General features: G+C 33.2%; 1 pseudogene; it reads right to left on the minus strand.

Annotated features, from left to right (window-relative positions):
- Window positions 1-5333: 5333 nt before the first annotated feature.
- Window positions 5334-9975, minus strand: LOC105179566 (ubiquitin C-terminal hydrolase 12-like; annotated as a pseudogene).
- Window positions 9976-10238: the final 263 nt, after the last annotated feature.

The raw sequence follows: 10238 nt of genomic DNA on the forward strand, positions 1-10238 counted from the left end.
GATCTTGCAGATCAAAGGCGAGCAAGGGAACACCTATATAGAGCCAGGATTATTCATGAGTTTATCTCCTTTAACCAGGCTCTATTAGGAGGGGTATGAAGAAAACAAGCAATCAATATTGGGTACTTGAGACTATGGACGAGACCTGGGGCTTCCTCTAATCTCTTCCAAGACTATCAATAGCGGATCGTCAACCTTTATTGACAAAAATTGATAATCGCATCCATGGTTGGGAGGGTACGACATTATTATTTGCGGGATGGATTCAAATTATTAAATTCGTTCTCATGGCTTTGAGTATCTATTGGGTTTTCCCGTTCATTCTACCTAAAGATGTTATAAGGGAGATTGAGAAGAGATTACGTTCCTTCTTATGGAAAAGTGCTACTTGGGGGCTATGCAAAGGTAGCATGGAGGGATGTATGTAAGCCAATTGTAGAGGGAGGATAGGGCTTACGAGACATTGCTATTGTTAACCGTGCCTTAATGAGTAAGAAATTATGTGATGTGATTCATTGTGATAGAACATCCATATGGGTGGAGTGGTTATACCATGGGCGCTTGAGTGATAGGTCCATTTGGACAATTTTTTTTAGCATGGAGGTTCGTGGGAATGTAGAAAACTCCTTCGCCTATGTACCGTTATTCGACCATTGGTGGATTACCAAGTGGGTGATGGAGCTACCTTCTATTTGTGGCAGAACCCATGGCACCCCATCGGACCACTTATTCAAAGGTTCCCACGTGGCCCACAACTCACTTGTCTTGGACTCTCGGAGAACTTTAATAGGGTCGTTATAGATGGGCATCGGCATTGGCCCTTATCACGGACATGTTTGGAGATTGTACAGAATTTGCCCATAATCCATGGAGACGATGATCGTGTTCATTGGCGAGATACGAATGGATGTCTCACTCTTGCATCGCTATATCGTATATTACACCCGCCGGGACCTAAGGTAGGCTGTACTTCACTACTCTCGGGCTCCCTGAAGATCCTTAGACATGCATTCATACTGTGGCTTGCTGTATTAGGGAAACTATCCACGGTAGATAAACCGTGGTTGTCTTATCTTGGCACCTGTGTTCTTTGTGATGAAGGCGCAATAGAAACACATACACACTTATTTTTTCGATGTTGTTATGCCAGACGATATGCCTCATATATGTGAGACAGGTTGTTCGATTCACATGGCCGAACCGAGACTGGGCCTTAGACGTGGAGTGGGCTACTAGGAAGTGGAAAGGGAAACATATCGTTAATTCATCCTACCGTGCACTACTCGCTGCATGCGCCTACCATATTTGGAGAAAGCGGAACTTGCACCACTTTGAGCATGTTGATCGACCACCGAGCACCATCGCTGCCATCATAGTGGACGATGTTAGAAAGAGAATCATTAGTGCTAATTTATCGCACTCTGTTAGTACTTCTGCATTATATAGACTATGGCGTATCCCATGGCCTGTCATGGAGAAACCGATATTTAACTGTTGTATTGTAGGCATATACTTTTTTTATTAAATGGAACTTATATTTACCCAAAAAAAAAAAAAATAAACTTACACAAAACCCCCTACTGTACATATCTCTTTCAATAAATCTAATTCCTCAGACTTAACATTTTATAAAAACACACATATATCACAAAAGCTAAATGAACATTTATATTGACATTAAATCTCAGGGATAAGGTAATTATCCACTTTCATTTGTTACTTTGTCCTTTCACATGTTCTTATACATTAGATTTTAGTCCTACTAACCTTAAAATATGACAACACAATGTCCTAATAGCCTTGCATAAAATATTTTCATGTAATGTTATATTGATTAAACCACTACAATTTTCTAACGTATTGAAGGCTTCAAAATATAGTGATAGAATTGCACAATGGCCAAGACTAAAACAATAAACAAAAAATTACTTTAAAATAGCATAAACAATTTCAATAGCTCTTCAATCTATCTCTTTATCTATCTATCTATCTATATATATATATCTATATATACAATTAGAAAAATAGACAATCTCCCAACAGTAGTGTACATGAAGTTAAGTATGATTAACAAGTACAAGTGCAATATACAACTCATACAGCAAATCTAAAATAGGATCCTCACTGTCCATTCTAAAGCAGTTGATTAGTCATCCACGACACAAATCTAGAACACCCATAATAAGTTGTTGGATTACATGTGAATCGACATGAAACCCTACAACAAGAGAAGCTCTCCATTATATGTACAAATATGCATATTACACTCTGAAATTTGACAAAGATTTTACGGGTGACTGCAATTTTCTCCTTGTAATATTTAAAATGCAATTACCCTCTATGAATAAAATATAGCAATTTACCCCCTATACTTTTTAAAATGAACAAATTTACCCCCTTATATAAGGAGGTAAATGCCTTCATTTTAGAAGACATAAGGAGGTAAATTATTGTATTTTAAAATACAGGGAGGTAAATCGCTATTTTTTTTTTAACAAAAACCACCTAGAGGTGGGGGGAGTATTTCTGAGTCCCCAGTCCTTTTATATTAAAATGCACAAAATAGTTACAGTGAGAAGAGTTACCTTTCTAGAATTTCTAACAAAGCCATAAATAAGGAGTACTACTCCTTTACAAATAGAGCAACAGTAAACAAGGAGTACTACTCTTTTACAACAAAAGACACAAACAGGTCTAGTAGAAAAATTATGGCGAGTCAAATCGCTATTTGTTTTTTTCATAAAGGAGTAATTTGCTCATTTGCGATATCACAAGGAGTTGCTTGCATTTTTCCCAATGTTTTACTTATGATTTTTCAAGATCTGGCTATGTAAGGACCCCACTGGCAGCCACACTCCTAATTGTATATCCTCGAAGGCTTGTTATGTGAGGTGCGATAATGAAAAGAAGTGGTCATTGCAGATCTTAGTTAGAACTATTCTTATAAAAAACAAAAACATATCACTGCAACTGTAGATAGAAAACAAATATATGTCATGAATTCGTAAACTCAATACGTTGCATGCCTTATTTTTGTTTTTAGAGCAACTAAGGTACATCTTGTGTTCTATAGCATGCCATATTAAGTATTCTTTTTGCACGTAAGGGTCAGGGCTCCTCAAATAGCAATCAACTAATTTGTTCAGTTGATAACTAAAAGGACATGCAACATGAAATGAAATTTTTACATAATATTTGGTTTCAATTTTGCTTCATCTCCGAGATGGGCCAAAACATGGACAATGTTTGCCTTGATTTGTTTTGGAAGTTTTGGTGGTGTTTTGAGATTTTTTGAAATAGTGCCTCATTTGTTTTTTGTGAAAATATGTCTACACTAATAATAGGCCCTACAACTAAGAACATTATATACATACTCATACATATATATAAATATATATAAAAGAAACATGATATAACAATGAACAGTAGTTTTTGTCTCGTATTAAACAATACCAAACATACCATACTTATTTTATATTATCTCCAAAAATAAATCCAAACATACACACTATCTCTAACACATAGTTATTTATCTTTGTTTTTCTCTCTCTATATCCACAAAACACATCAAAACAAGTTAAAAATGAAACCAAACATAGTGTTAAACGTTCAACAAGATTATCAACATCGAGCAACAAAATCAAATTTATTAAAAAATAAATAAATAAAACAAGGTATAGATTACCTGATTTGTTGTAGGAGGCCTTCTAGGGGTATTGTTAACGTGTTCAAGTCTAAGATATTGCTGCCAAGAAACAGAAATACTGCTTCTCTGTAGAGTCAAAACATATTATGAAATTTAAGCGCATCTGCATATAAATATTGTCAGAGTGTGTCTGTGTGAGATAGTGAGTTAGACCTAGAAATGGATGAACAAAGTATCTGAGTCCTCCAAGTATTCTGCTTGACTATGCTACAGAAAAGCAATTTTCTCCACTACATAAATTGGAGAAGATTCAAGCAGAAAGTAGAAGTTCCAGCATGCCTAACCACATAAGCATCATACCATCATTTTCATTTTCATTTTGAGCATCCTTATGCATGAGGTGACACACATAAATCAAACATTTACTTGGGCCAAGAAATTTCTTTTCCTCTTGAATCTGTAATGAGAAATTATAGAAGTAGAGAAATTGTTGATATTAAAGATGAACATATGGGGAAACCAATTTTAAACGAAAAAGTGTCGTAGCCTATCAAAGACACGGTACTAACATGGAAAGCAATTAGTAAAATACAAGCATTTATATACATTGACACACATATGTATAGAGATAGAAACAGACCTCCTTTGCTTGTAAAGTCCAGCGATTGTCATTTTATGCTGCGATCTTATCACTGTTAGGATATATTTGTAGGTTTTTCAAGTTTCAGCAACTTGAAAAAATAAGCATAGAAGGCTAGACATAAGGAATTTCTAACATCCATTTGGAAACACAACATACAATTTACTAAGTGAAGACCACATGGGCAAAATAAAAAAACCTAGGAAGTACTGAGACTCAACTTCCAAGTAAGAGTGCATATCTCCGACACATGCAATTTGTGTGTAGTCAACCCATACAAGATTTTTCAGCGTAAAATAAATTGAATTTAACTATTTAAGTTGGATTATTAAGTAAAAGTTTAGAATCATATTATTTTGATATTAATATTATGAAACTAATGAATGAAATAAAAAGAAGATGCAATAATTCAGGACCTTATAGATCTTGTGCGAGAATACTTCCAGCAACTTGAGCTCTGCATTGGCACGAGAAAGTTTCACCTGTTTTAACGTAAACATTGCAACAGTTAAAAATCATATAACGCTATGTTATGCGACAACACTTGGCCATATATGTTGTCGTTTTATTGATTTTATGCTAGAAGAACATTGCATGTTGTGCATATATGAAAAATATCACATCACATAACCCTTAAACATCACATGCGCACTCCATGTGATGTTTTTTCGATAAAAAACTTGGTTGAGAAATAGTTATAAATGACAAAGTGTAAAATTTTGTAAAGTTAAGATGGTAAATTGACACAAAACAAATTTAGATCCCAACATGCAAAAACGGTCATAATATGGTTTATAAAATATAATTAAGCTTATTATATCTAACACTCTAACGTCATACAAGCTCAAGAATCATATTTATCCAAATAATTTAAGAACTTATTTTTAAATTAAGAATAAATATCGATAAAATCTTAAAATATCTAATAAGATCTAGAAGCATAAGATATCTAATAAGATCTATAAGCATAAGATGTTTCAATTAAATTTAGCCAAACACCCTCTAAGTTTCTTTTATAAAAGCAAAAATGACTTGAGCTGATTTTGATCAAACCTTAAGATGCTGAGAAATATCTCTGTCATCAATGTCGCACATTATTTTATCCTTGTCACTTTCACGTATGTACACCAACATATAGGCATTAGACTGCCTCGTAAACTTGAGGGGGGCATTATCTGGATTTAACGTCATTACATGCTATCAAGACATAAATGAAAAGGTAAGAAAGTATCAACAAGTTTTAACAAAAGCAGGAAAAATGAAAGGAAAACTTACTTCTTCTTCACCTCCATAATGCTCGTCTAAAACCTTTATTATGTCTTCTTTTGTCACTCGTTCATCATCAAATTTATACCTGAAACCATTCAGAATGATTTTCTTTATGTAGTTTGCAACGAGAGATCTACATGTAATCTATTGCTAAAAGTAGAAAATTTGCATTTCTACATCTCGTGAAAATAGCATTTTTGGTCCCATATGTTTGGGCCTTTTCCAAATAGTCCCATTTCTTGTCATTCTCTCACATTGCATCCCATAATTTCAAAATTTTCTCATTTTTAGTCCTCATCATACTTTTTCATCCACTAATTAATGGAGTTGTTAGAAGGTTTTTAAGGGGGATTATGAGGGTTACATTAATTATTTGATTCTAAGGGGAATTATGAGGATTACATTAATTATTGGACGAAAAATATACTTAAGGATTCAAAATTGAGAAAATTTTCAACTTGTGAGATACAATGTGAGAAATCGCAATAAATGACTAAAGTGAAAAAGGCTCTAACATATAGGACAAAAAATGCAATTTTTCCTTACGTCTCACAAGTTAGTCTTTGGCAATATTTGATCCCATTATTTTCGAAATCACCATAAATCCAAAAAGTTTGCAATTTGCATGCCAAGCCTTAATTCTATTAAATTTATTTCATAAAAAAATAATAGTGTACCAAAATCGCAAAGAGGCTAACTTGTAGGATGTGAAATCAATTTTTTCCTAAAAAGCATTAGTCAATGGCCTAATAAAAACATAGTGTGTCAAATGAAGCTAGTTAAGTTTAAGCTTCTCAAACAATACAAAGCTAAAGAAGATTTACAAATATAGATATGCAATTTTTTTATCGATTAAATTCCATAACTAACTCAATACCACTGGTTGGATAGAGTTGGCCCTATGAAAGCATAACAGTGTCCACCATTCACACCACCACTATGGACCAAAACACTGCTAAGAATGAAAATAATCAGAATGAAAATGTAACCTAAAGTTTTGCAAGTGTGAAGAATAAGAAAATTTAGAGATGTTGCAATTTGAATAAGAAAATAATCCCAATGCTCAATTTTTGCTGGAACAAAAGTTTTGTCCTATATTTTTTGAATTTTGACATTTTAGTTCTTTATCTTACTAGACTTGCAAAATAGGTCCTATAACTTTCAAATTTTTTACAATTTTGGTCCATACCAATGGAAGCCAAAGTCCAAATTAAAGAAGAAGCATGTGTGAGGAATATGTTTTTCTCTGGCAACATTTACAAACTCATTGAAGGACCAGAATTGAAAAAAATTACAAGTTTACATGACATATTTGCTACACTGGAAAAATAAATGACTAAACTATCATAATGCAAAAGATACAGGATGGAAATTGCATTAAAGCTAAATAAAGTATAAAGAAAGGATTTGCCATACAAATATTGCAGGTGTTAAAGCCAAAACCAAAAAGAAAAAAAAAACCTTCTACTTGCCGAACAAATCAAAATGGGGTGGTGGAAACTTCTATTTACTAACTTATGAACTGTATAGAGGTTGTGCACTCTTCTATTAGCCTCAGGTGACAAGTATCTTCCATTATCTCTATCCAGATCAAGTTCAAGAGGAAACTCATAGCAGTCATTTATCTACATGTGATCAACATCAAATAAAAAACCATTCATATTACCCGAAACCCAACTTGGATATGACTATTAATGCACCAATTTGTCAAAGATTCAATAGGTAGCCAGAACACTCTTTATGGCACATAATTTATTTTATTTTTTTTAGTTTGTTTAGTCAGATAAATCCCCTTTTTGAAAACCCCAAAAGACATACCCTTAGCATATTCCGATCAAATTTGGGGACTCTGATTGCTAAAGTCCTGAAATTGTACAAATAATAATAGTTAATGTCGCTAAATTACCACCTCCATATTTGGGTGTCGTAAAAGTGCCATCCTCTAACATGAAGACCAAAATTTCAGTTTAGGCTATGGGATGTTAGTCATTAGTCTTGGTAGGACATACCCAAGCAATAAATTTGACTATCATAAGAAGGCTATTTTTTATTGTATTTGCTTCTAGTAAGAGAAAACTTGTCTAACTTGCAATCTTGATAGTAATATATGTTATAGAACAAGAACAAAGCTATTATCTAACCAATCTTCTTAAGCTGCACACAGATAGAGGTAAGACTTAGCCCATTTGTACACTTTTTGCTCTAATCTTTACATTGTATTCACCAGTACAGTATGATAACAAAAATTTTCAAATCATGCATCTCATAAGTTGGAAGAGAAGTTTAACTACTAACCTTTACCATACCATCCCGAACATACTCGTATTCAAATAGTTTTAAGTGAAGCTAGAGCACTGGTGGGAAGTCAGTAAACAAGACCCCTTTCTTAGCATCCTGAAATAAGAAAATCATCAATCTTAAGGTGGTCCTTTGACAAGACTCAAATAATATGCTAAGGAATAAAAGTCTAAAGAAAAACAAGCATGTCCTCCTGACAAAAGAATCATTATATTTAGGATAAATTGGAATGACCTCTTAAGGTTTTTCATAATTATAAATACCATTGTTGTTTGAAAAATTACTTGTATCCCTAATGTTTGATGAATTTATGTAATCCTTGGATGGAGGCTGAAAAAATATCTACTTTTTCTTTGCTTTTTTTTCTTTTTGACAAATAATTAAATAAGTTGACAAGGTTAAATGTTCTTCTTGCCCTTCAAGCTTATAAAAAAAGTTTCAATATTTTTAAAAATAAATAAAAGATTTCATAGTCCATAAGAGTATTTTGATCTAAGCACCATAAAAAAATTGATTGAAACCGAATGAGGTCTAATGAAATATGTTAATTATTTGTTGGACGTTAAAAGCAGGTAGTATTCATAAATTTTCAAATAACAAGGAGGTAATTTCAATTTTGTAAAACTTCAGGAGGCTCTTTATAATTACTTACCTTTATATATATAACCAAACTAACAAGTAAATTAAGTTAGCCTACTCACCTTCAAATATTTCCCAGGATGATACCTGTTATAACCATCGAGATGTTCAACTGCAACATACTTATCAAACGAAGCATAGACATCATAGAGGACACAAAAATTTATAAAATGAATTGAAAGCCTAAGCACTAAATAGATTAACTACAAGTACCATAGAAGGACTCCTGTCTACTAGACTTGTAATCAACATTGATGCATTCAAGTTAGTTGTTGTGGTGCCCTTCAAATAAGTGTTGTATAGCACCTTCCACAACAGTTTTCTAATAATGGTAAGAGCATAACAATTAGTTAAGAAGAATTCAAAAGTTTTTAATCAAATTGACAGTAGTACTCTATTTCTATTGGACCTTCATTTTTTCTTCAAACTTCTCACATAGGACTCTGTTGAGTTCGTGTACATCATGTATATCCCACCCAAAGGATCTTGTCAAATCTTTTGTTGCAACACTGCTTTCACTGTGTTGAAGCTTGTAAAATAAGCTTTGTAGGGCCATAGGTATACTTATCGATGGTTCATCATTAACACTAGTTGTCATGTGGTAAACAACCTAAATAAGAATCAAAGATATCATCAATTTCCTAAGAAACTTCCATGCATGAAAACAAATCATGATATACAACCAGATAGTCCTTGGAATGAGATCCTTAACCTTTCTGAAATAGGGAATATTGAACAACATCTGTAGAAGAGAGTTCATATAGTAGGTGGTTCCTTGGTTCTTAAGTCCAACATAACTAGGTTCCCTTTTTGAATTATATAAATATTGGTCCGTAGCTCTGTAGACAACAATCTCAGCTTGAATCACACAGATGTCAATGACTATAAAACCTCGGCTTGTATCATAAAGGTCGTTAAGTGGCATAAAGGATGTGAAACCCCAACACCTCACGGATATGAAAAATAAAAATGAAAAAAAGAAATCTAGAAACTAGACAATAGAAACAAGATTCCACAACTCGTGATTAGCAACACACGATAAAAAACACGCATGGGTAAGATTAGTGACACACAAGAAAAACAAGTGATGACCATGCCCGTCGTGCTTCCAAACCAATAAAGAAATCACAACTTGTTTTCTAATGGAGAAGGAGGTCTATACGCACCTCGTTGTGGCTTGGTGAAGTAGGCGTCAGAGGCACTGAGAAAAATATAGGTGTAGTTCTGTATTGAATTAACTAAAATGAAGTGAATTTAATGGAGCTCGTTGCCTTTGCGCAGGAAAATAGAGAGAGAATTTGGCTAGACAATGATGGTGCATACGCTTGGGAGTTTGGCAACTTGCATTTTCAAGGTTTTTTTGAAAATTTCATGTGAAACAGAAAGGAGGCATCAAAAGACAAAATCTTGACTCGGATTAGGAGGAATTTAATAATAGTAAAAATATTGTACAAATTCACCAAACTTTCACATGGCACTCCATCATTCTACCCAAATTATTATTGCCTCCCCTAGGTTTTGTATTGTTTATAACATTTGTCATTTTATTTTTAAATGAGAAAAGAAAATTCTTTAATTTTGATACCTAAAAATATTATTTGTATGTTTAATTGACGTTCGTTAAATAATTGATTATTATTTTATGGATATAGTGATTTTATTTTTATTTGTTTATATCAATTACAAACTCTCTTTTTCTCAAGGGGCAAATGATTTCATTAAATACTTGTTTTTATAATAAAATTA

The sequence above is a fragment of the Sesamum indicum genome, linkage group LG3 (assembly GCF_026168435.1).
Source record: "Sesamum indicum cultivar Baizhima isolate 11 linkage group LG3, ASM2616843v1, whole genome shotgun sequence".
In the NCBI taxonomy this organism is placed as follows: Eukaryota; Viridiplantae; Streptophyta; class Magnoliopsida; order Lamiales; family Pedaliaceae; genus Sesamum; species Sesamum indicum.